At 41.5% G+C, this 27,912-nt stretch overlaps 1 protein-coding gene across 24 annotated transcripts in view; it reads left to right on the top strand.

The window, feature by feature from the left end:
* The first annotated feature begins 3,256 nt into the window (after positions 1–3,256).
* MBNL1 (muscleblind like splicing regulator 1) overlaps positions 3,257–27,912 on the top strand; it is a 289,440-nt gene continuing 264,784 nt past the window's right edge. For 10 of the 24 annotated variants that reach the window (XM_073626025.1, XM_073626034.1, XM_073626023.1 and 7 more), the window contains exon 1: positions 3,272–3,530. The gene's annotated coding sequence lies outside the window, so the exon portion shown is untranslated. Of the gene's footprint in view, positions 3,531–4,292; positions 5,161–27,912 lie in introns of those variants that run through there. The other 14 variants (XM_073626037.1, XM_073626035.1, XM_073626042.1 and 11 more) reach the window with 6 other exon arrangements.

Raw genomic sequence — 27,912 nt, 5'->3', positions numbered from 1 at the left:
TCAGAGGGCCCTGCTCATTAGAGTTTACAATCTTGAAGGAAGGGTCAAGTGGAACAAAAGGTACTGTAATAACTGTGGGTATACACTGTACATTCACATCAATCCCTGCCCTTAAGTAACTTACAATCTAAGATGCCTATCTCACATCCATACATATGCATACTAGGTCCAGTTTAGACAGGAGCCAATTTACCTTCCAGTATGTATTTGGAGTGTGGGAGGAAACCCACACAGGCACAGGGAGAACATGCAAACTCCAGGCAGGTAGTAGTGTGGTTGGGATACAGGAAGTGTGTTACTGGCCAGATCACCAGGTAAAAATAAAGGATTTTTATTTTTTTTAAAGAAAACTAGTGCAGCCACCTCTTTTAAGGAAGGGTATGCTGCAATATATTACATTTTTGTTTTAAACACTTTAAGGCTGGGTTCACGCTAGAGCATGCAGCGACTCACAGCAGGAGTCTGGTGCATCTCCATTCACCGGTTCAGGTCCGATTTCAGCCCAAATTTTGGGCTGAACTTGGAACTGAAACATACCAAAAAACACAAGGGACTCCTGTGCAATTTGCACCGGAGCCACTGCGGAGATGTGGGAACTGGCTCCATAGAGAGCTGGTCACAATCTCATGCTATGCAAATGGGATACAGGGAAACCCCTCATCCAATTCACAATAGTGTGAACCCAGCCTAAAGGATTTATCTCAACCCTTTAACTGCTACTTTTTTCCGAACCACTTGGTCTGCTAAAGGAAGTTTAAAAAACAACATACCTATTGGCCATATAACCGGGTGAAAATAAAGGAAAAAAGCCCCCCCCCTCAAAAAAAAGGGAGAAAGATTGCGGCCACTAGATTTAAGGAGCAGTAAGCAGCAATATTCAGTATCTCACAAAAGTGAGTACACCCCTCACATTTTTGTAAATACTTTATTATATCTTTTCATGTGACAACACTGAAGAAATGACACTTTGCTACAATGTAAAGTAGTGAGTGTACAGCTTGTATAACAGTGTAAATTTGCTGTCCCCTCAAAATAACTCAACACACAGCCATTAATGTCTAAACCACTGGCAACAAAAGTGAGTACACCCCTAAGTAAAAATGTACAAATTGGGCCCAATTAGATATTTTCCCTCCCCTGTGTCATGTGACTCGTTAGTGTTACAAGGTCTCAGGTATGAATGGGGAGCAGGTGTGTTAAATTTGATGTTATCGCTCTCACTATCTCATACTGGTCACTGGCGGTTCAACATGTCACCTCATGGCAAAGAATTCTCTGAGGATCTGAAAAAAAAAGAATTGTTGCTCTTCATAAAGATGGCCTAGGCTATAAGAAGATTGGCAAGACCCTGAAACTGGGCTGCAGCACGGTGGCCAAGCCAATACAGCGGTTTAACAGGACAGGTTCCACTCAGAACAGGCCTCGCCATGGTCCACCAAAGCAGTTGAGTGCACGTGCTCAGAGTCATATGCAGAGGTTGCCTTTGGGAAATAGATGTATGAGTGCTGCCAGCATTGCTGCAGAGGTTGAAGAGGTGGGGGGTCAGCCTGTCAGTGCTCACACCATACGCCGCACATTGCATCAAACTGGTCTGCATGGCTGTCATCCCAGAAGGAAGCCTCTTCTAAAGATGATGCACAAGAAAGCCCGCAAACAGTTTGCTGAAGACAAGCAGACTAAGGAAATGGATTACTGGAACCATGTCCTGTGGTTTGATGAGACCAGGATAATCTTTTTTGGTTCTGATGGTGTCAAGCATGTGTGGCAGCAACCAGGTGAGGAGTACAAAGACAAGTGTGTTTTGCATACAGTCAGGCATGATGGTGGGCGTGTCATGGCCTGGGGCTACATGAGTGCTGCCGGCACTGGGGAGCTACAGTTCATTGAGGGAACCATTAATGTCAACATTAATAACGACCCCAAACACTTCCAAGACGACCACTGCCTTGCTAAAAAAGCTGATGGTAAAGGAGATGGACTGGTCAAGCATGTCTTCAGACCTAAACCCTATTGAGCATCTGTGGGGCATCCTCAAACGGAAGATGGAGGACTCTAACATCCACCAGCTCCGTGATATCATCATGAAGGAGAGGAAGAGGACTCCAGTGGCAACCTGTGAAGCTCTGGTGAACTTCATGCCAAAGAGGTTTAAGGCAGTGCTTGAAAATAGTGGTGGCTAATATTGACACTTTAGGCCCAATTTGGTCTATTTCCCAAAGATAATCTCTGGCTATGATGCTGAGCACGCGCACTCAACTTCTTTGGTGGACCATGGCGAGGCCTGTTCTGAGTGGAACCTGTCCTGTTAAACCATTGTGTGGTCTTGGCCACCGTACTGCAATCTTTATGTAGAGCAACAATTCTTTTTTTTAAGATCCTCAGAGAGTTCTTTGCCATGAGGTGCCATGTTGAACTTCCAGTGACCAGTATGAGAGCGTGACAGCGATAACACCAAATTTAACACACCTACTCCCCATTCACACCTGAGACCTTGTAACACTAACGAGTCACATGACACCGGGGAGGGAAAATGGCTAATTGGACCCAATTTGGACATTTTCACTTAGGGGTGTACTCACTTTTGTTGCCAGCGGTGTAGACATTAATGGCTGTGTGTTGAGTTATTTTGAGGGGACAACAAATTTACACTGTTATACAAGCTGTACATTAACTACTTTACTTTGTAGCAAAGTGTCATTTCTTCAGTGTTGTCACATGAAAAGATATAATAAAATATTTACAAAAATGTGAGAGGTGTACTCGCTTTTGTGAGATGCTGTATTACATTTTTGCTTTTAGATACACTTTAACATAGATGATCATTTGATGCGTATCAGTGCTCTCTTACTTCACACATGTCCTTGTCAGAAAAATGAAGCTGCGCACGTAAGTGTTCGAGTCTAACGAGTAACCGTTCTGAATAGTTAATAGAACGCTTGTGACTTTGGGTGACATTTGCAATGTAATACTGCTGCGAGGTTATGATGTTATGCATAGAAAATGGAGCATACCACCGTCAGCTTTGAGAAAGGGGTTTTCACTGAAAGGCCATGTACTCCTCTCTGTGCTGGCTGCTGGAGAGACAGCAGAAGGCCAGCCTTGCCTGTGCTGTGAAAGGCGCCTGTCATGAGGCTGCTAGGAACACATCATACACTGTGAGAGCACTGAAAGATATTTTTTCTTCTCTGACATTCCTAAGGCCCCAGACATGAACGCCCAGCGCTTCCTGGTAGGTTTCTCTGACTGAGGGGGAGGGGCAGTGCATTAAGCAACGCAAGCTAGACATTACAGATAAGAGCCTGTACAGCTACAGTATGTGCAACACACTGTTTTCTTTTTTTCCTGCAGCCGAATGATCACTGTATTAATTCTCCATTTTCACAAAGGACTTATAAACTTATCCGAAAAGCTTTTTTAAATTTTTTTTTTTTACATTTTTACATTTTTTTTATTCTGCCATCTAATAAATGTTTGACATGATGCCTTGGGTGGTCTGTTCACAGTCTGCAGGGCTCTGAAAAATGTGAGAGGTAAGTTTACTCTTTTCTCTTTGCACTTCTCTTGTGCCCCTGGGTAGGGAGGACCTGGGAAAGGTGTGCCATGGCAGAGGGCTCTGATCACACAGCTATGGGCACTCTTGTCCTTGCTGGGCAGGTTGTACACACACATATACATATATATATATATGTACAATCACACACATATATACATACATATATATATATATATATATATATATATATATATATACACACAAACACAGGGCATCTGCTTCTGGAAGAAAAGTCCAAGCTTTCCTGCAGCTGCAGACCCCCATTCCTCGCATGGCTGCAGGCCATCGGAGCACAGCAATACCCTGCAACTCCAGGCTGCTCCGAGACCTTCTCCCATCCCTGGATCCCAGGATTTACAGAGCGCCAACAGTTGGCACAGCACTTTAAGAAAGGGAGACGGAGGTTTAGGAGGGCCCTGGTCCTAAGAGCTTACAGTCTAAAAAGGGAGGGGCAAGTGATACAAAAAAGACAACGAGCTGATGGAGGAAGTTGGAGAGCTCTGATCCTGACCACTATTCAGATAGACAGTAACCTTTTTCCTAGGACTCGGGACTTTATGTTTTTTATTTAATGAGCACTGAATGACGCAGAGCTTTTTTTTTTTTTTTTTTTTTTTTTTTATAATTATTTGGAAAAACCAAGTGATTCTAAATGGGTTGCATATGATTTCCATCCTGTCGGATCACATATATAATTAATATAGGAGTCTTTCATTACTTGGGAATAGTCAGTGTTATTGTATATTTTCTTTGTATTACTAGTGATACTCCAATGGGTTGCATATATTTTCCATCCTGCTGGATCACACATCGTTTAGACAGGAGTCTTTCATCACTTGTGAACACTGAGTCTTACTTGTTTGTTAGCTATAGTATACTTTCCTAATGTTACCAGTGATACTGCATAAAGTTGCATATGCGTTATTATTATTATACAGGATTTATACAGTGCCAACAGTTTGCGCAGCGCTTTACAATGAGTTAGTATAGTAAACTTTCCTACTAATTGTGGTCATACTGCAATGGATTGCATATTGGTTAGTTATTGTATACCCTCCTAGTATTAGCAATAAAACTGCTATAGGTTGCATATGGGTTATAGTATACTTTCCTAGTATTCTGGATTAAAATGCAATAGGTTGCATATGGGTTAGTTATAATATACTTTCCTATTATTCTCAATTATACTGCACTAGATTGCATATGGGTTAGTTATTTGTATACTTTCCTAGTATTATCGATTATACTGCAATAGATTGCATATGGGTTAGACCCTTTTCACACTGAGGTGCTCAAAAACTGACCTTAAAAAAGAAAAAGAAAAGAAAAAAAAGCAATTTTGAAGCGATTTGGAAGCGCTTCCCATTTATTTAAATAGAGAGGGGCGTTTTTGAGGTGCTTTTTAAAGCGCTTTAAACATGCCCCAAAGATGCTGCTTGCAGGACTTTTTAAACCACCCTAGTGTGAAAGCTTCCATTGAAATTTAGGGGTCTTAGTTATTGTATACCCTCCTAGTATTATCAATTATACTGCAATAGATCGTATATGGGTTAGTTATTGTATACCCTCCTAGTATTATTGATTATACTGCAATAGATTGCATATGGGTAAGTTATTGTATACTTTCCTAGTATTATCGATTATACTGCAATAGATTGCAAATGGGTTATTTTATACCCTCCTAATATATCAACTAAACTGCAATAGATTGGATATGGGTTAGGTATAGAATGCTTTCCTACTATTACTGGTGATACTGCAATGGATTTTATATGGCTTAGTTCTAGTATAGTTTTCTAGTATTATCAGTGATATTGCAATGGACTGCATACGGCTTAGTTGTAGTATAATTAAAGTACTTTTCTAGTGTTATCGGTGATACTGCAATAGATTGCATATGACTTAGTTATAATATACTTTACTTAAATGACCGGTGAAACTGCAATGGGTTGCGTTTAATTTCCAGTCTGCTGGTTCACATATATCATTAATATCAGAGTCTTGCATCACGAGTTACTTGCTGCTTAGTTTTAGTATACTTTCCTAGTAATACCGATAATACTAAAATGGGTTGCATATGGGTTAGTTATAGTATACTTTCCTAGCATTACCGGTGATTTTGCAATGGGTTTCATGGGGGGTTAGTGATAATATAACTTCCTAGTATTATTACTTATACTGCAATGAGTTGCATATAGGTTAGATATAGTATAATTTCCTAGTCTTACAGGTGATAATGCAATGAGTTGCATGGGGGTTAGTTATAGTATACTTTCCTCAGATTACCAGTGATACTGCAATGGGTTGCGTATATATTTTCCAGTCTGTGGGTTCACATATATCATTAATATTAGAGTCTTGTATCACTTATTACTTGCTGTTTGGCTTTGGTATTCTTTCCTAGTAATACCGATGATACTAAAATGTGCTGCATTTGGGTTAGTTATAGTATACTTATACTTTCCTAGTATTACCAGTGATACTGCAATGGGTTGCACAGGGGTTAGTGGTAGTATAACTTCTTAGTATTAATAATTATACTGCAATGAGTTGCATATAGGTTAGCTATAGTATACTTTCCTGGTATTATCAATCATTCTGCAATCAGTTTCATATAGGTTAGTTATTGTATACTTTCCTAGTATTACCCGTGATTCTGTAATGGTTGCATATGGATTAGTCATAGTATACTATCCTAGTATCACCAGTGATACTGTAATAGGTTGCACATGGGTTACTTACAGTATACGTTCTCAGTATTACTGCAATGGGTTGCATATGGATTAGTTTCAGTATACTTTTCTATTATTACTGGTGATACTGCAATGGGTAGCATATGGGTTAGTTATAGTACACTTTCCTAGTATTACTGGTGATACTGCAATGGGTAGCATATGGATTAGTTATAGTACACTTTCCTAGTATTACTGGTGATACTGCAATGGGTAGCATATGGATTAGTTATAGTACACTTTCCTAGTATTACTGGTGATACTGCAATGGGTAGCATATGGGTTAGTTATAGTACACTTTCCTAGTATTACTGGTGATACTGCAATGGGTTGTACATGGGTTAGTTATAGTATGCTTTCTTAGTGTTACTGGCGAAGCTGCAATGGGTTGCATATATTTTCCATTTTGCTGGATGACATACTGTATTTAGTTTTTCATCACTTGTGAACACTCTGCATTACTTGTTTTATAGGTATAGCATATTTTCTTAGCATCAGCGGTGATACTTAGATCAGGCCATGTACTACCAGCTTATACAGTAGCAAAGTCTGGCTAAGCACAGCATGAAACAAGAAACAGGTGCCTTTCATGTGTTCTTTCTAAAATAAAATTAGCAGAGAAAACTACAGGGCTCAGACAAGTACCTCCCCAGTCATTTTAGCAGAGGGTTTGAACCTGCTTGACAAACGTGTGATCTACCCAAAGTACAAAGCATTTATTATCTATGGTACAAATCTCTTCTCTTAAAGGTTAAATTGCCTGCTACTTCTTCCAAATGATGCCTGACATGTTTAGCCGCGTTTCCATATATGGCGTGCACCATATTTCAGTAGAGCGCGATTCTTGCCAAGTTTTGGAGCTGGAAGACGCCCATTGTCCAAACATAATTCAAAGTTTACCCCGTCTTCTAAAGAAAAATAAAATAGAAATGGCAACGTATACAGCGATTAAATCATATTTGTGGTTCAGTGGATGCTTTGTTTACATGCCTTAAAGTAGCCTGCTAATAGCTTGTCACATTAGAAGGACCAAGTACTATCTCTGGAATGGTTCTCCTTTAATGGAAAGGCATTTTAACAGTCAGCAGCATTTTCTAAGGATATTTAGTGAGTCAGAAGACTGTTCATTGCTACGTATTGTAATATAATAGAGGTTCTGTGCTTAGAAGTATACAAAAGGAACTATTGATTGCCGCAAACGTTGGCCCAATTATGTGAAAGTGAGTTTACAGAATTGTTTAAGAATGTTATGTGTGATGAAAGCCATGCTTGTCATCTAAAGGGGCAGAGCTGGAGCTGCTTGTTTACAAGGCATGATAAGAACTGCAATAGGATGGGAAAGGAATCAAAAGAATAAAGAGTTTGTCATTTTCTAATTGCTACTTTGTGTAATTATGGACTACAGGTGTGTAGCTGAAACTTTGGATCTTTGAAGCTGCCAGTTCACAGATGCAGAGATATTGTTTCAAGTGGAGATGGCAGATTAACTCTCTGTTTGCTAGACTCCTTTTTTAGCATGGGTAACATGTATCGGAACAGATTCGTTGGGTATTACTAAATGGAATGTAGGGGCCAGTTGACACTGAAAAGCGGGTTCCTCTGCATTTCTGCACATTCCTGTGCGGCCCAGTTTTGACAGCCCGTTCATTTTGAAGTACTACTTTTTCAGATAGCACTGCACTAAACTGCATGCTACTTCAGTACCTAGCACTGTTGTGGACGAGATGCGTTTGGGGTGTCATTAACAAATAATTAGCAAGTGCGCATCTGAAAAGGGCAGTGTGCTCCCGAATGGTGTGGGGAACGTGAAATGCACCTTTACCACACCAAGTTTTGGTGTGAATGGGCCCTAAGGAACTGCGTTCCTGTGGGATCTCTGTGCAAGTCAGTGTGGTGCAGTTTTCAGCCCATTCCTTTGAATGGCCTGAAATCGCACTTGGCTGCACAAAAATGAGTGCATGCACTACTTTTCAAAAACGCATCAAATACTGTGGTATTATGTGATTCAGTACAGGTAAACGCACTTTGTCGTACTGTGTTCTGATGTGAACCAGCTCTAAATGTAGATTAGGTGTATGCACTCATATTTAGAAATTCACCTGTTACTTTTGTTTTACAAATAAATATAGTTGCTGTATAACATTTGAGCTATGTTTATGTCCTAAAGTAGCAGTCCTTATACAACTGTGATTTTTTTGTTTTGTGTTTATTTCTAAAGTGTTAATTTAGAGCTCAGAGGCTTAATTTTTAAGATAACAGTTTTAAAAAAAAACTAATATATTGTGCCACGAAACATTGAGACACATCAGTACAAGAAAACCACATGTATAAATATAGCAATATTTTTGGCTTTAAAGCCGAAGGCTGCATACACACTATATGAATTTCGTCCAGTTCCAGATATGAAAATTTGGCCATAATTCGCTACGTGGGTGGTCCTGTCGGCCTCCTCTCACCCAGTAACCTGTCAAAGATGGAAGGAGTCAAGCAAAAATATTGTCGGTTGAATAGCGGCTGCATTCAATCAGATGCAGCCTGTATTCTGACAGATGTTGGTTGTGAATACAATATCCACAGCAGGAGACTCCTCCATCTGCACTCTATAGTGTGGATGGGGAGATCTCACAGGCCGAACAAATATAATCTATGTTAAAGTTAAAGTCTAAGCTTAAGTTTGGTCAAAAAAGTTTTTTTTATTAAAGTCAGCATAAGGGACTTACAGTCAATGTCCTATGTTACTTGCACTGATGGCTGGGAAATCTTCCTTCCTCCAATTCCCCATCACCCACCCCCACCATAATCTTCTGGTGCTGGGGGGTTCATAGAGCCAAGGGATCTGTCATATGCACAGAGTGCTGCCCCCCTCGCCATTCAAGTTGTATTATAGCCTTTTTTGAATGAAATACGATCTACAAATGGAGGAAGAAGACCTTTCATTCATCTGCCCATCCTCTTTTCATACATCACTTATCGTTGATGGAAGCTATAGTTCAGTTTCTTTAAATGGAGTAGTCCACAGCATCAAAATATCATGGAGGCAGAGGTAGCGAGGGATTGGAGGATGGAAGATTTCAATGAATTCTGTAGCCATCAGCACAAGGGATACATTGCAAGCAATGCCACCTTTGCTAATTTTTTGAATACCCTTTTTGACCAAACTTAGGTTTTAAAGTAGTTATGAAGCCTCAGTGCTAACTATATATAGATATACAGTATATATACAATGTATACTGTATATACAGTCATGTCATAGTATACTGTTCACAAATACTAAAATAGCACATTAGATAACTTTTTTCAAAGTTGTATAGTCCAGTCAAATGCCGTAATCATAATTCTTCTACAGAGTATCACAGAGAGGCTGGTGTGCATGACTTCCGGAGCCGAACTAGTAGCACTATCGGAGGTGACCTGTGCCCGCTAGTAATAGCAATTCTACGACAACAGAATGCAAGCCAACAACCAGGCCCAATAAAGTGCCCCTCCTATCCCCAGCAGGCAGTCAATCAACAGTGCAGGGGGGCATGGCTGAAAGCAGACTATGGAAGATACAGGCACTTTGTGCACTTGCACAGCATCCTGTACTTCCGAACAGGAAGACATAGCACGCAAACTGACCACACAAGCACACAGATTGGTTACTATGCTTGGGTTCTGTGCTTAGGTTGATCAGTTTGCAACAAAGAAGGGGGGCTAGCAGTTATTGCAAATAAGAAATGTGGCATATTTAAAGAGACACATTACTAAAATGTAGGTTTTAAAGGTAACAAACACTTTAATTCTCAAAAATACACATAGGAGGTAACAAAAACATAGGAAGTGATGTTGTATTGGCATAAAGGAGTCAAGGCTGGAGATTTACTGATGCATAGCTGCATGCTAACAATAAGCATTGTTGTCATTTATCTCTTATATGGAAAACTAATAAAAAAAAAATAAGGCTTGCATTCAACCACTAATCCTTATTGCTGATCTCTAGAGAAAACAAAACAAAAAAACCCCCAAATATCACTTGTAGTAGGGCTCCTCCTGCAGTGTTATGCCACATACACACGATTGGATTTTCCGACAGGAAATGTTGGATGTCAGCTTGTTGGTGGTAAGTCCGACCGTGTGTATGCTCCATCGAACATTTGTTGTCGGACTTTCCGCCAACAAATGTTGGCTAGCAGGTTCTCAAATTTTCCACCAACAAATGTTTGTTGTCGGACTTTCTGATCGTGTGTACACAAGTCCGTCGGACAAAAGTCCACGCATGCTCGGAATCAAGTACGAGCCGGAAACACTTGGTTTTGTAAAACTAGAGCTTGTAATGGAGATATCAAGTACGTCTTGTACGTCACTATGTTCATAATTGGTGGCCAACATTTGTGTGACATGCAAGACAAATTGGAGCCAACATCCTTCGAACAAAAATCCATGGTTTTGTTGTCGGAAAGTCCGATCGTGTGTACGGGGCATAAGTGTTAAATCCTCATTTATGCCTAGTACCAGTAAAAAGGACTATACACGTGTAATTCCTCACCTCCCACAGGTTCTCTCCACACTATGTGATCGGCCTCTTCTGTAAGGTGCTCCACCAGTCGCAGGTATTCTGACGTCATCAAGTACAACGCAAGACCAATGGTCCTTCATTATACTTGAGGATGCCAAGGGACTGCCCACAACCAGAGTATCAGGGAGAAGAAATAAGTGACAGGCTGCCGGGGGAGTGAGGAATTAGTAAGTAAAAGTCCCTTTTCTAAGTAAATTAGACATATATGAGCATTAAACCTTTGCAGTACACAAGGAGCCCCTGTGCAAGAGTAATGTTTTGTTTTCACTGAAATTCAGCTTCAAATACTTTTTTCTTGCATATATTCTATTTTAGTACTGACAGAGGGATGTGATCTTTGGAAACAAAACAAACCTGGAAACAAACCTGGAAACCTGGCCCCTAGACAATCTTTATTTAACCTGACATAGACATCAGGATTCAATGCCTATTAGGAAACCTCCTCATTACTGCTTACTGCAGCAGGATTACAGCGAAGAGGCCAGAATACTGGACAAAGATGTCCAATCTGTCTAATTATTATTGACATTAATGTCGGTCTCCTAATGAGGTTTGTCAGCCATTCATGTGATTGTTGCACAATCTGTGACATGGTAAGGTTACAATACTCTTCAACAGACTGACCCCACAGTAATCTCTTTTTCTCTTAGAATTTTTGGTGTAATTGCCAAATAATCAGCTGTGGAAATTCAACAATTCCCGGGGAATTAAAGAATGGGCCAGGCATAAATCCTGTGCCACTATTCTAGATCTTTAAAACAGAAGAGATCCTGCTGTCAATGAATAAAGGGGACTCTTGTTCCTTTGTTAATTGGGGGGGGATCTGCTCTGTTTTCTATGTCAGACACAGCATGGGGAGATGGAACTGCTTGATCTGACTCCTTCATGCTAATGCGCTAACATTAGATAAAATGCATGTGTTACTGCACGCTACTTTATCGCACACTGACACTTAAACAGTAGTGAGGTGTGCTACAGTGACATTTATTTTTGAAGTTCAAAATGAATTACGTTTTTAATTACAATGGCACCCCAACACACTACTTCAATGGTGGTGAACAAGACACGTTTACTGCAGCATGCTATAATTCCCCATCCATACTGCAAAGGCCCTTAGAGATTTGGGATCGCGGGAGGAATCGCAGCAATTCTGTCCAGGATACCAAATTGCTAGATGCGAATGGGACATAAAGGTTTGTTTAGTCTAGGCGGGGTAGATTAACAGGCATATTTCTTACCTTATTCCCTACCCTGGCTGGCTCCCCTGGCGTTCTCCTTTGCTCCCATACCCTCCAGTCTGTTGGCAGGCCTGAGTATCATCAAGTTCAATGCAGGACTATTAAGGGGCTTAAAGAGGAGGCTGCTGGGGTAACTGGATGCACAGATTGTGGGTGCCTGCTGGAGTCAGGAGTAAGGGAAGTATTTCTCCTTATCTGTGCACTCCTAGACTATATAAGCAATTGTTTCTGTCACATTCCAGGAGTTCAGCTTTAAAGCATGCTTATTCTGGATGTGTGATTTAAATGTACTTAAAGCAGAACTTCACCCTAAAGGGAAAGTTCGGCATTATGCCCTCCTCCTTGCCTCCTCTATCATATTTGCCACACTAACATAAATCTAATTAACATAGTTTTAATAGGTATCTGCTCCCACTTGAATCGCCTAGGCCCCCTTCTTTGCCCGCAACCATCTGGGACACATCACAGGTCCCAGGAGGCTGCAGGACCATTCAAAAAGCGCAGCGCAGCACAGCTTGTGCCAGCACAGTGCAAAGCCAGCTGTGAAGCCACAAGGAATCTCAGCTAGCTTCCCAGAGTAAGCATGCCGGACACGGGGACCCCAAGACCGGCGAAGAACCAGCCTAGGTGAGGACAGCACTGGGTCCCTGGATGTGTATGTGTCCTTTTATTATAAGTCAGCAGCTACAGTACTTGTAATTTTTTTTCTTTCTAGGGTAAAGATCCTCTTTAAGTTAAACAGGCAACTAACATTTTTAGAAGGAGACCAGCAATGGCATCCCTCATACTTTTCTCATGACAGACACTTTAAAGTGATTGCAAAGGTTTGTTTTTTTATTTAATAACAAACATGTCATACCTACCTGCTCTGTGCAAGGATTTTGCACAGAGTGGCCCCGATCCTCCTTTTCTGGGTTCCCCTGGTGGCACTCCTGGCTCCTCTTTAACGAGTGCCCCCATGGAGAGAGACGCATTTCATAGGGGGAACCCGTGCAGGCGCGCTCCCGAGTCATGCTGCTGTGCCCCCCCAACTCCTGTGTTATTGGATTTGATTGACAGAAGCGGGAGCCAATGGCTCCTGCTGCTATCAATTTATCCAATGAGGACCCGAGACAGCAGCTGGAGCTTCTGGGCTTGTTCTTGTCGCTGGAACGATCGGGTTCAGGTAAGAAAAAGGAGGGCAGCTAAAGAAGGTTTTTCACCTTAATGCATTAAGGTGAAAAACCTTGAGACTTTACACCTCCTTTTAAGGTGCGCTGCCAGCTTAATTCAAAATGAATGTGAGGAAATCAGATTGTTATCCATCATGGTATCCATATTTGATTTTATTACCATAGCAAGTTTTCAGAAAGTAAAGCCGGCCATAGACAGTTTGAATCTCAGGCTGGTTCAGCAGGAACTGGCTGAGATTCAAACCATGTATGGGTAGGTTGAATATACCCAAATTGATCCACTGATCATCTTGGGTACAACCAGCATATCAGATTTTTAGGATGCGATTATTGCCAGCAGCTATAGCCGCTAGCAATAATCACTGTGTTCTCCCAATGAGGACGGCTCCCATTAGCCAGTCCCCCCCCCACTGGGAGGACACAATGGCTCCAAGGGAGGGATTCCCCTATCAACACTGACTCTATTTATGGGGAAATCGAGTGGGTTTTCTTTCCTGCAACCAATGGTTGCAGGAATAGCTTCATCTATGGCAGGTGTAACTCACTAAAATGTGTGTTTACCTGAATGTACAAGTCACTAAATGACTTATTATACACACATACATTTAATATTATTGGCATACATTTAATATATATGGCATCCCACACTGCAAACAAATTCATGGCTAGGTTTTTACCTATGATCACTAGTTATACTAAATATTTCCACTGTAAGCATCATTCTTTCAGTCCTGAGTCATAGCAGGAGCTGCCACAATTGAGTGACCTTTGCTTCTATATTAGATGTATAAACACTCCCTTTCCTTCAATTATAAACTACTAGTATATGGTACTGTTATGAGAAGGTGTTTCTGTTAGTGACGTTTAGAGTCTTGAGCTCCATGGATACATGAAAACACACCAGCTAATGCTATTTTTGTATTCATTCATTTTTGAAAGTTCTTTTCTTTTAAATGCAACATTACTTTGTTTTAATATTAGCTTCTTGTGATAATCCACTGTACAGCTGTACAAAAGAGAGCTTGCACCAATAGTCAGTGAGGCCTTGCTGCATTTTACATGGGCTGACAGTGGATATCCTGATAGAGGAAGAGAGCAGAGTGAGCCAAGCAATGACTCATCCCTGTGCTGCCACACCTTTACTATCCAGTCCTTCAGCTCGGGTGTGTCCTTTACAAAGTTGTGTTGCTGCTGTTGTAGTGAAGGTGGAGGATTTGTTGTGTTGATTGCTGTACCTCTAGATTACAAATGTGGCCGCCCAAAATTACCAACTCCTTTGTTAAGAAAATCAGCTTCCCATATACAGTACACACACATGCTGAGCCATGCTACCAAGGAGTATAATTAGGGCCGCTGCCTCAGGTGGCACTCATGGGGTCACAGTGGGGGGCAGCACTGAGGCCAGATAGGATTGCCACCTCATCCCTTTAAAACCCGAACACATATTAATTGCACTGGTTCTGTGGCTGATTAAGGTGGTAATAAGGCTGGGTTCACACTGCTGCGAATTCTATTGCGAATTTGAGCCGTTGCGATCGCTCAAATTCGCAAGTCATTTAAATTACATAGATTAACATTAGTGCCGTTCACATCAATGCGTTGCGAATATAACTTGCGGGAAAAAAAGGTCCTGTGCGAGTTTGATCCGTGTGCGATGCGAATTCAGCTCCATAGACTGCAAAATTTGCAGTAGAATCGCAAGAACACATATAGAATTCGCAATGCAAATTCGCAACGCAATCGGAACAAAATCGCGCTAAATTCGCACTGCAGCAGTGTGAACCCAGCCTTAAACTCACTTGGTGTCTTATCTGAATAAAAACAGCCTCGGAACCTGTGTAATTCATATGTGTTCGGGTTTAACCACTTCAATACCAGACCCCCTTCCTGCCCAAGCCAATTTTCAGCTTTCAACGCTGTCACTATTTAAATAACAATTGCGCGGTCATGCTACACTGTACCCAAACTAAATTTTTATTATTTTGTTCCCACAAATAGAGCTTTTTTTTGGTGGTATTTGATCACCTCTGCAGTTTTTATTTTTTGCTAAACGAATAAAAAAAGACCAAAAATTTTGAAAAAAAAAAAGTTTTTCCTAGTTTCTGTTATAAAATTTTGTAAATAAGTAACTTTCCTCCTTCACTGATGAGCACTGATAAGGCGGCACTGATGAGGTGGCACCAATAAGATGGCACTGATATGCAGCACTGATGGGCATTGATAGGCGGCACTCATAGGTGGCACTGAAAGGCAGTACTTATGGGTGGCACTGATAGTTGGCACTGATGGACTGCACTGATAGGCAACACTGGTGGCACCGGCAGGCATCAGACTGACACACCTCACCACCGTTCGCTGCGATGCGTGCCCCCACGGGTGCGCGGCAGCTGTCATCCTGTTGGACGTCATATGAACTGAACCACCGGAAGTGGTTAAAGGGATGAGGTGGCTACCCTAAGGCCAGAGGGTCGGCCACTCCATCCTCGGTGCATCACTGAGCTAACTGCCTGACCACTATAGGGGAGATTTACTAAAGTTGGAGCGCTCAGAATCTGGTGCAGCTGTGCATGGTAGCCAATCAGCTTTTAACTTCAGCTTATTCAGTTAGGCTCCCTTCACAAAACTCCATGGAACAGATTCCACTTGCTCAGCAGTGGGTCACTCTGCTGATCCCCCACTGAGCAGGCAGATGACAGGTCCTGTCCACTCCACTGTGCAGAACAGACACAGTCCGGCTCTCCTCTATAGGGAAATTGGGTGGAAACGGACCGCCTGTCTGTTTTCATCGGATCTGCAAGACGAATGGAAAAAAAGACCACCATCTATCTGGATTTTGCGGACATGATTGGATCAGATAGCAGCGGATGTCAGCGGTCATGTGACCGCTGACATCTGCCACTCCATAGGGGAGACTGCAAGGTCTGCCTAAAAAACTGACCGGAGGACCTGATTGGACAGCCCGTGTGAAGGGGCTCTTAAGCTTTGACAATGAAACCTGGAAGCTGTTTGGTTTCTATGTAGAGCTGCACCAGATGCTGTGTGCACCAGTTTAAATAAATCTCCAACAGTGTGCGTAGGTGGCCAAAATGGCTACCTTAGTTGGCATCTGAGCCCAGCACAGTCACACACAAGATTGATTCAATAACTGTTTTTCATTTTTGGCATCTATTGCTTTATGTTGACATTGAGCTGTTAATATAAATAAGAAAATTGGTTGGCACAAAGCAGTTAAAAAATACAAAGAGAAAATGGCAACACCTTTACAAAACTATAAACAAAAAAATCTCAGTATGGGAGGAAAGGTTCTTACCCTGATCAGATACCCTCCATTTAAATGATTACATCTGATTTAGGTTGGCATTAATCACCAGAGTTTTGGCAAAAGAGGTGACCTTTTTATAGTCCTCTGAAGACAATAGGGAAGGCATAGAGACAGTTTTTTTTTCTTATCAAAATAAAATGTACATAGGTGTGTGCAGCCTATTGTATTAGGGTGTGTACCTCAAAGCTCCAACATATATGCCTTTGTGACATATTAACTTGCCTCTTCCCCACTCATCATCCTAAAACAATGGGAGGGGGGGGGGAGCAAGTGAGCACACAGGGGGACCAGGGCAACAGAAAGAAAAGGAACTGGGACAAGAGGGGTGGCATACATTGCTACCAATCCCCTGTATTTTTCTCCCGTGGCAGCTGAATATTGGCGAGAGGAAGATGAGGAGAAGCCTACTTTCAGCTGCTGCAGAAGATAATACAGATCGGCCCATTAATTTCCACCCCAGCTGCCTATCCTGTCCAGGTTCTGGGGGTCGGCAAGTAAGGATCGCGGCATACCTGTCACCTGCCCACAATTGATGGGTTGCCAACTCCCGGATTAGGGTGTGCCCAGGCACACCTGGCACACCCCTTGCGCACGCCTATGAAAATGTATATCATGTACTAGTAAAAATCCTGGTTAATGTTGCTTTGCAAATGATTGGGTATTCAAGGTGAACACTGCTTTACCCAGTTTACTGTCATTATTTTTACAAAGTTGACCTTTTTAAAGTGAATCTGTACTTTGCTAAAAAGTGAAAAGCCTTGACTCCTTTAGTAACCCAAAGGACTACATTGCATTTTATTAAGTCAAGTTTACGATAAGCTACTATTTCAATAAGGTATTTAATAGCAGAATGAGGAAATAGAGATGATTTTGCAACTAAACAGTCATGTTTACTAATGTTTGTGGTTCAGGACAAAGTACATATATACAAGTTGTCCTCTACAAAATAGTCCAGTGTATAATCAGCTGCGAAAAAAACTGTTAGAATTTTTCAGTACTAGAGATTAAAACAGCAAAGTTTATGTTGTGTATTAACACTGCTAGCCCAGCTAACACACTAGGCTTCTTACTAAAGCTTGTCTCAGGCTTGGTCTGAAAACCCCTGTCAGAGGTCTGCCAGGAGGTTAACCAGTGTTTTTGGCCATGGCATCTCCCATATGAACCACACTAAGCATTGGCTGTCCTTTTTAGGATTCCTTAGAAAGGCCATTGACTAGCAACCAAGAACAATACCTGCAACCACAAGGTAGAGGAAATGAAACAGGAGCCTCCAGCAGGCTAAACATTTTTTTTATACTTCCCATTCCCACCCATTTATTTAAATCTTGCTTTAGCTCTCTGCCCCATTAATCCCAGCATTTAAATGAGTCCCTGAGCACAGGTGTTGTACCAATGATTCTCAAAACCACTACTATCACCATGGTACCAAAAAACAACATAGCTCTTCACAACTTAAACAACCTTTGCCTCATATCTAACTTACCCCTTCTTGCCAAGATTCAAGAATGTGCTGTCATATCTTAATTAGATAACCATCTGACTGAAAATAATCTGTTTGAACCTTTTCAATCAAATTTTCAACAACTGCCCAACACAGAAACTGCTTTTGTCAAAGTAATTGATGATCTTTTTTTTTTTTTTCTTTTATAGCTTCTGTTTCTGACTCTTTATCTCTTCTTGACCTCAGTTCTGCCTTTGAGACCACAATCTTATACTCCCTCACCTTGAAACCATATTTGGAGTTTCAACCATTTCAGAAGTTGCTCTGAAATGGTTGAAGTTTTTTTTTTTTACTATTACTTTGTCTTGCTCGGTGGATTTCAGCCTGATCCGGTCCAATTAAGTACGGTCCCTTACTTTTTTAGCATATACGGGTGCATCTCATAAAATTTGAATATGAGCAAAAAGTTAATTTATTTCAGTAATTCAATTCAAAAAGTGAAACTCAAATATTATATAGATGCGTTACACATAGAGTAATATATTTCAAACATTTCTTTTTTTTTTATTTTGATGATTATGGCTTAGAGCTAGTAAAAACTTAAAATTCAGTATCTCAGAAAATTAGAATATTGCATAAGATCAATTAAAAAAAAGGATTTTTAATACATGTTGGCTTACTAAAAAGTACTGTATGTCCATGTACAGTATAGTATGCACTCAATACTTGGTCAGGGCTCCTTTAGCATGAATTACTGCATCAATGCGGCGTGGTATGGAGGCGATTAGCCTGTGACACTGCTGAGGTGTTATGGAAGTCCAGGTTGCTTTGATAGCGGCCTTCAGCTTCTCTGCATTGTTGGGTCTGGTGTCTTTCATCTTCCTCTTGACAATACCCCACAGATTCTCTAAGGGGTTCAGGTCAGGCGACTTTGCTGGCCAATCAAGCACAGTGATACCATTATCATTAAACCAGGTATTGGTACTTTTGGCAGTGTGGGCAGGTGCTGAGTCCTGCTGAAAAATGAAATCAGTATCTCCATAAAGCTGGTCAGCAGAAGGAAGCATGAAGTGCTCTAGAGGTAGACGGCTGAGCTGACTTTAGACTTGATACAACACAGTGGACCAACACCAGTAGATGGCATGGCTCCCCAAATTATCATGGACTGTGCAAAATCTTGCATTTAATTTGGAAATCAAGGTCCCAGAGTTTGGAAGAGTGAAGAGAGAGAGTAATGGATGGTCCAATGGGTCTGCCTGAAAAACTGACAGGCGGGCCCAAGTGGTCGGTCAGTATGAAAGGGGCCTAACTATTTATTTTTGATTCCTGAGCATCTCTTTAAATCATTCTGGTAATGGCACTGTATTGAGCTTCATGCCTAGCACCAGTGACAGGTAGCTGGATCTGTGAAGAGATTCACTCATTAAGACCCCTTTCACACTAAGGCAGTTTTCAGGCATTTTAGCGCTAAAAATAGCGCATGAAAAGCGCCTGAAAACTGCCTCCCATTCATTTGAATGGGCGCATTCACACTGGGGCGGTGCGCTTGCGGGGCGGTAGAATAAGTCCTGCAAGCAGCATCTTTGGGGCGTGTTTGGAGCACTGTAAAAAGCACTCCAAAAACACCCCTGCCCATTGAAATGAATAGGCAGTGATTCCAAAGCACCTTAAAAGTGCTTCGAAAGCACCGCAAAACAGTCTTTTTTTTTTAAGGTCACGTTGTCACTTGACATTAAAAAAAGCGACCAGCTAGTGCCCAAAAACCACCGCAAAAGCGCAGCTAAAACGCAGCTAAAGCACCTCAAAAACGACTGGCGCTTTAGCAGTGCTTCAGTGTGAAAGGGGTCTTAATGGTAGTTCTGTGCAATTCAGTGGGCTCTGGCTTTTGATTGGAAGCCTTTAACTATATAGGCTATAATGTGAAAGTTTTGTGTTCTATTGAGTAATGTTTCCTTTCCTCGGGTTTACAGGAAACCACCATAACTGTGCTATGAACTGAAAGCTTGCTTTATTGAAAGAGAGCACAAAATACATAAATGCCTATGTACATTATATCTGTACATTGCTGACCTCCTCTTGGGAAAATTTGGCTCAAACTGGCATACAGTGTCTGGCTATCATGCTCATCAATAGTCTTCAAAACTTTGAGTCATTGCCCCAGAACAAGTCTGCAAAACAGATTTTCTGTATTTTTTCTGGGTCTATGACTCAAAATATCAGTACACAATTACTGAAAAAGCTATGAGAGGTTGTCATTGCCAATCCCTTTTTGAAAATGGCTTTTTTTTCTGGCTTCAATATCTTTCTCACATGCGTACAGCTTTGTCTTTGCTTATGCTTGCTGCATTTGGAGAACAATTAATATATTTTCCAGCAATGTACAGGAACATTTTTAACTACTTGCCGACCAGCTCACATACATTTACTGCGGCAAGTTGGCTTTCCTGCGCGAACCAACGTACCTGTAAGAAGGATAGCGGGCGCGAGCGTGCTGCCGGGAGCGTCCCTGAAGGTCCCGCAGACTCGATGTCCGCACGGTTTAGGAGATATTTACCATTTACACTTACGTCATAGGCGCATGCGCACTGAAAGAAGGGCAGGCCGTTTCTAAGGGGCTTGTGCCGTGACCGGCGGCTCCCGCGACCCCGGCCAGTCACAGAGCCAGAGTCCACGGCACCGGAAGGAAGAGGGATGAAGATGGATGCGGCCACCAGCAGGGACATCGCAGGGTTCCTTTGCAGGTAAGTGGCACATAATGGGCTAGTATGCATTGCATACTAGCCTATTTTGCTTTTACTTTGCAGGGAACAAAACAGTTGCTCTTTCCGAAGTGTTAAAGCCACAGTAGTTCCAAAATGATGGAATTAAGACTGTGTGTAGTGGTGAAACCCTGGTATCATTTGAAATGGAATATACTGTAATAAACTAAATATCTAGCCTGTTGACAAATTGATTTTTTTTTTTTTAACCACAATTATATATTGTACAGTATAATGTGTTTTTATCAGAAAAAAAATATGAATTATTTAACCTCATATAACAATAGCTATCCTGCTAAAGTCAACATATAAAATCTAAAAAAGTACTAAATATAGATATATATCTATTTATATATAATATATATATATATATATATATATATATATATATATATATATATATATATATATATATATATACTGTATCTATACATATAAAACATAGGAGAAACAAAAGAATAAAAGGAAATTAAGTGCATTTTATCAATACACTACATTGATTTATACCTTATAGTGGTTTGATATATTTGTAAGCCAAATATGATTAGATACACGCAACATTTCTAGAAAGGAATATGCATTAAACATACTTAGATAAAAGACATTAGGCTCAAATGACTTTTATATTTATAATTTAATTCATTAAAATATATGATTTATTTCAGAGGATGCTGTAAGTGCACTTTAAGACAAAGTGCACTTATCCTGTATGCCGTTTTGTACTGACCTAACGTAACCCATCCTCCCCTTCACAGATACATATTTACCTCAATACAATGGACATGCCTTCCAGTGCCGGTTTACATGCAGCTCCGCAGGTCTTGCTGTTATTGCTGCACCTGCACAATTAAGCCCCATAGACCTTTATGGGAATGTATCACAAGGCTGGAGACATTTCCATAATAGTCTATGGGGTTGTAATAAGCAGGCATGGACAGAATGTAAAGAAATGTTGTAAGTTTCAGATAGACATACATTTGTTGAAGGGGAGGGTGGGTTAGTTTAGGTCAGCGCAAAGGGGCAAAAAAAGATATGCTCACTTTGTCTTGAAGTGTACATATCCTTTAACTGTGTTCATATTTAGCCTCAGGACATTTTCTCATCCAGATATTCAAGCCTTTACATATTGCAGAAGTGTATCTCTGTTTATTTTTTTTTTTTTGCCTGAAATAAGTATTTACTATTAAAATCCTTTATTTTTAATGAACAGTTATTTTATCACTACCTCAAATGGTGCAGTTTTCTGCTGTCCTCAATAGACACCTCATAGAGCTTCACAATGAGCACCAGTCAGAGGCCCTTAACATTAGAGTCCATTTCTGGGCAAAGTATAACACCCTCCAATCCCTTTCTTCCTACTCCTTCACTATTTTTTTAGAATACAACTTTGAACCCTATTTCACTTACCTAACTCTACAGTCACTTGTCCCCCACTGGTGCCTCTTCCAGAAGTGGAGACCAGTGATGCCTATAGCGGTCTGTGCCCAGTGCCAGACCGCTATAGCCAATGCAGTGCCAGACCATCAGCCAATGCATATTCATTGCACATTCACCAATTTGACCAATCTCAATTTTATTATTATTATTATACAGGATTTATATAGTGCCAACAGTTTACGCAGCGGTTTACAATATAAAAGGGAGACAATACAGTTATAATACAATAACATACAAGAGGATTAATAGGGCCCTTGCTCAGAAGAGCTTACAATCTAATAGGGTGGGGCAGGTGGTACAAAAGGTTGTAGCTGTGGGGAATGAGCTGATGGAAGTGGTAAAAAATTAGTTGGAGACATGATAGACTTTCCTGAAGTGATGAGTTTTCAGGGATTGCCTGAAAGTAGCAAGAGTAGGTGATAGCCGGATAGATGGAGGTAGCGAGTTCCAGAGGATGGGAGAGGCTCTGGAAAAATTTACTACATTATACATTTTATGAATGTTAGAATGTGTTGTGAATATTAGTGAATCAAGGAGGAGACTGTATCTAGATTCAGAGAGGTATATAATATGCCCCATTGTTATAGGATAACTAAACCCAAGGACAAAAATCTATCATGTTGCAGCTTGCCAATCCTTAGATGTGGTAGCTGCGTTTATTTTCTTTTTTTAGGCTAAGAACTATTTCAGCAAGTAAAGAAAATACCTGTTGATCTTACCATAAATGCAGCATCCTCATCAATTTCTGTGAACTAAACAGGAAGCACAAATATTGCTATCTTCCTTCTGTAAAATACAAATTCTCCCCACTGGTATAAAGGGGTTGATTAACTAAAGGAATATTGGCTGTTCACTTTGCAAGGGAATTTCCCATTAGCTTAGTGAATAAGGTGAAGCTCTGCTGACTTCCATCTTTAAATCATATGCAATCAAAAACACTGTTTAATGTACATAAATGGGTACTCTCTAAGTAAATTTTCACATCATTCACTAAGCCAAGAGAAAATTCCCTTAACCCCTTTGCATCTGTTCCCTCTAGTCCTTTAGGGGTTTGTCATCCCGGGTGGCAGGGCAGGCCTTGTGACCATGTGACCGCCGTGATAATCCTGTTATTTTCAGGATTACAGGCTAAAATAAAGGGAAAAAGCCTTAAAAAAAAAAACTAAGGCAAGCACCTAATCTAAGTACTGGTAAGCTGCAAAATATTACATTTTTGTTTTTCGGTTTAGGTACTTTTTAAAAAGCTTTATGAATCTACTTTAAATCCATAAGGCCTATATTTAGAATGTATGAAATATTTCATTTTTTGTGGAATGAAGGAGTTTTTAAAGCCGATAGGACTTTTGCCCTTCTGTTCAGTGGTGGAACTATAGGGGTCGCTGCAGTCGCACTTGCGACTGGGCCCTGCCGTTCTGCCGAAGTGGGGGGCTCCAAGACCCGGCATCTCCCCCTGCACCTCTGGCTGTCCATTTAGAATGTAGTGAGGGGGAGGTGGGAGGTGAAGATTGGCAGCTCTGTTGCCCATGGGCGGCGGGATCTCCCTGGGGCTTGTAGTTCTCTTCCTGAGTCTACACAGTGGAGAGGGGAGGGGCCTCTGACTCGGGCATCTAGCAGTTTCACTGTTCAGTGTACAAGTGAGTCAGCTCTGCTTGTACACTGTTACTGATACATGCTCATGTCAGAGGTCCCTCCCTTCTCCACTGTATACACTGGGGACTAACAGAACTACTAGCCTCATGGAGATCCCACTGCCCATGGACACTATAGAGCTGCCGTTCGTCGCCTCCCACCTCCCCAGCCCAGGTACCAGCCAGGTACATGGGGAACCCCTGGAGGGGGGGCAGTCTGGGGACCCTGATGTTAGGGGGGGCCTCTGGGGGCACTAATGTAAGGGGGGACTCTCTGGGGACACTAATGTAAGGGGGGGGCTCTCTGGGGACTCTAATGTAAGGGGGGGCTCTCTTTGGACCCTGATGTAAGGAAGAGGCCCTCTGGGGACACTGATGTAAGGGGGCTCTCTGGGGACACTGATGTAAGGGGGGATCTCTGGGGACACTGATCTAAGGGGGGATCTCTGGGGACACTGATGTAAGGAGGGGCTCTCTGGGGACCCTGATGTAAGGATGGGCTCTCTGGGGACCCTGATGTGAGGAGGGGCTCTCTGGGGACCTTGATGTAAGGGGGGCTCTCTGGGGACACTGATGTAAGGGGGGGATCTCTGGGGACACTGATGTAAGGAGGGGCTCTCTGGGGACCCTGATGAAAGGATGGGCTCTCTGGGGACCCTGATGTGAGGAGGGGCTCTCTGGGGACCTTGATGTAAGGAGGGGATTTCTGGGGACTCTGCTGTAAGTAGGGAGGCTCTCTGTGGACCCTGATGTAAGTAAGGGGCCCTCTGGGGACACTGATGTAAGGGGGGCTCTCCGGGGACCCTGATGTAAGGAGGGGCTCCCTGGGGACCCTGATGTAAGGGGAGGCTCCCTGGGGACCCTGATGTAATGAGGGGGGCTCTGGGGACCCTGATGTAAGTGGGGGATCCACACCCAGATATGTAATAACTATATATATATATATATATATATATATATATATATATATATATATATACACACACACATACATACACACACACGCACACACGTATATTAACCTCCCTGGCGGTATTCCTGAGTCTGGCTCGGGGTGGATTTTCAGTACCAAAAGCGGTAACCCCAAGCCAGACTCTGGATCGCATCGCAGGATCCATGTAGAGGTTACTTACCTTGTCCCCTGGATCCTGCGATGTCTCCCCGCTGTGACCTGCGAGCCGCCGTGTCTCGCTTGATTCACAGTGCCCAGCTCCATTCCCTGCGAGCATTAAGACGAACGGGGACAGAGTTTGGCGCCAAATTCAAAAAGTAAAAAACACAGTATAGATACAGTATACTGTAATCTTACAGATTACAGTACTGTATCAAATAATTACACATCCCCTTTGTCCCTAGTGCTTTGTCCAGTGTCCTGCATGCAGTTTTATATTATAAATACTGTTCTTTCTGCCAGGAAACTGGAGATTGTCCATAGCAACCAAAAAATGTCCATTTACGTGAAAAGTGGTTTTAGACCAGCTAGAAAACAGCGATAATAAATTAGAATCACTTGCAGAATTGAGCGATAGTGATTTGTGGGGAAATCCGTCATCAAACACTGGAAGTAACGAAAGCGACAATTCTGCAACTGAGCAAATTTCAGTGTTTTTGATTTGATTACATTATTGAATAATTTTTATTATTATTATATTATTATTTGTTATAATTATTTATAGTTATTTTTTATATTATAATTTTTGATTTCGTTTTTCAAACTTTATCATACCCGGGTTGTCTATTAGACTTTTGTTTGGACAGATTTAAGTGAGTTATTCCAAAGAATTACAGGCCTACAATATAAAATGCCAAATTTCCATGCAAAATAATTGTACAGCTTTCAGCATCGAAAATCTGAAATAATCATACCGCCAGGGAGGTTAACATGTATATTATATACATGTGTATGACTTTCATTACTTCGCTGCTATGGGCTCTAGCCCGAGATCTTTTGTAGACGCAGCAATGACCCTGGTGGGGGCCCTTCATGGTTTCTTGCACCGGGGCCCTGAAGATTCTAGTTACGCCTCTGGTTCTGTTAGAATAAACAAAAACCATAGTTGGTACTGTATCGATCAGTCAATGGCAACAGAAACTAATATCCACCGAATTAATGGATTTTTAAAATCAAGAATCATCAAATGTATAGTAATTGGGTAAATCTAAAGTGAGCACACTCTAGATCAGCCATTCTCAACCAGAGTTCTGAGGAACTCTAGGGTCCCTCCATAGTTTGTAGGGGGTTCTTTTAGCTGTTGCTGACCTCCCATCTGATGGTGACGTAAAGTTTTGGGGCAAACGTGACTTGACAGAGCCAGCAGCATAACAACAATGATCTTTTTAACTGTCTGTAAGGGAGATGTTCTGATCACCACTGTAAAGAGGTTGTCTTCCCACTGACCATCAATTAGAGGGGGATTCTTCCCACTGAACCCCAATAAATTGATTTTAGCTAGAGTCCCCTGAGATCTGAAATTATTTCATGGACTTCTCTGGGGTAAAAGATTGAGCAAGGCTGTTCTAGTCAGTAAAATAAAAGGACAACTTAGTCCTTTTAGTCAACGTAGATGAAGAATTAACAGTTCTAAAATAATAATACTGCTTGTGGTGTATATATAACAATTTAAAGCCTGTGATCTATCACCTGAGTACACTAAAATATGATGGAGTAAAACGACTAAGATATTTGAATTAAGCTATTCTAAGGTGGCCACCTTTACTTGTTGTTTAAATGGGTTGTAAACCTTCACTGTGCAGTTCGTTTTTCATAGAGTGGCCCTGGTCCTCCTCTTCTGGGGTCCCTCAGCGGTGCTGGTGGCTCCTCCCCGCATCGAGAGTCCACATTGAAGAAGCTCTCGCCTTGGTGGACACCCGTGCGGGCGCTCTCCCGAGTCCCGCATCTGTGTCCATTCACACAGAATGCAGGACTCGGCCCCACCCCCCCTGCGTCGCATCATTGGATTTGATTGACATCAGTGGGAGCCAATGGCTGCACTGTTATAAATCTATCCAATCAGGACACAAGACACCAGCTAGATCTGGTGTGCTTGTTCCCAGCCGGAGAAAGATTGGGGTCAGGTAAGTAAAACGGGGACTCGGGGGGCTGCAGCACTACAGAAGGTTTTTCACCTTAATGCATAGAATGCATTAAGGTGAAAAACCATGAGGGTTTACAACCCCTTTAAGCTTTGGAGTCTGTGTATGGACCAGCAAAAATTGTTGCCAATATGTCCACAGTTGCATGCTCATATTTATTAGGGGTAAATCTAATTTAGACATCTGCGTCTAGGTCTAAAATGATAACGGGCAATTTTTCCCACTGTAGGACTGCTTGAAGTGTCACAAGGGTTTGTCATCTAAATAAAACTGAACACATAGACCAATAGCACTTGTTGATATTCTTTAATGACATTTACCAAAGTGATTTGAATTATCCTTGTGATTTCAGTTGAATTACCACATTTATTTAAGGCTTTCTGTTAAGCACAGTACAGTTATGTAACTGGTCCAAAAAACAAAAACTAAAACATAACACAAAATGAACCCAGCTTGTGCATCTGCCTTCTACGTTCACTAAAAATCAACACATTAAAGTTATTATTTGCCCTTAGATACTCCTCCAAAGAATAAATGGACAGTCATATATACAGTATGTAATTTATCCATAAAGGTACTGTATGTGCTAATTACCGAATGATGTTAAACGGGCGATAGTCTGTGCATTCCCCTTGACTGCCCTTAGGTAAAAAAAAGCCCTCAGAGCACCCCATAAATATGTATACTTAGTTGTGCCAAGCTTTTCAATCTGTCAGATCTCTCAGTGCCCAACCTTGACAGTGCCTGACTGACAGTGTTTCTTGACACCAGACATGAATGGCTGAAAATGGCTGCAATTTAATATATAAGGACATCTTAATTTTTGTTATCCATATTCATTATGTGGGCTGTTGTAAAGTCAGAAACATACCGTAGCACACATCTCTTTCTATTGTCCATAGGCAAAACATGGCCTACCGTTGCTTAAGCATGCTCTTATTTTTTTCTATGTTTAGCTCCATGTGTAATTCTAGATAAATGC

Source organism: Aquarana catesbeiana, linkage group LG04, assembly GCF_042186555.1.
Source record: "Aquarana catesbeiana isolate 2022-GZ linkage group LG04, ASM4218655v1, whole genome shotgun sequence".
Taxonomy (NCBI): Eukaryota; Metazoa; Chordata; class Amphibia; order Anura; family Ranidae; genus Aquarana; species Aquarana catesbeiana.
Note: the sequence above shows the minus strand (reverse complement) of the source record. Positions and strands in the feature narration are given on the sequence as shown.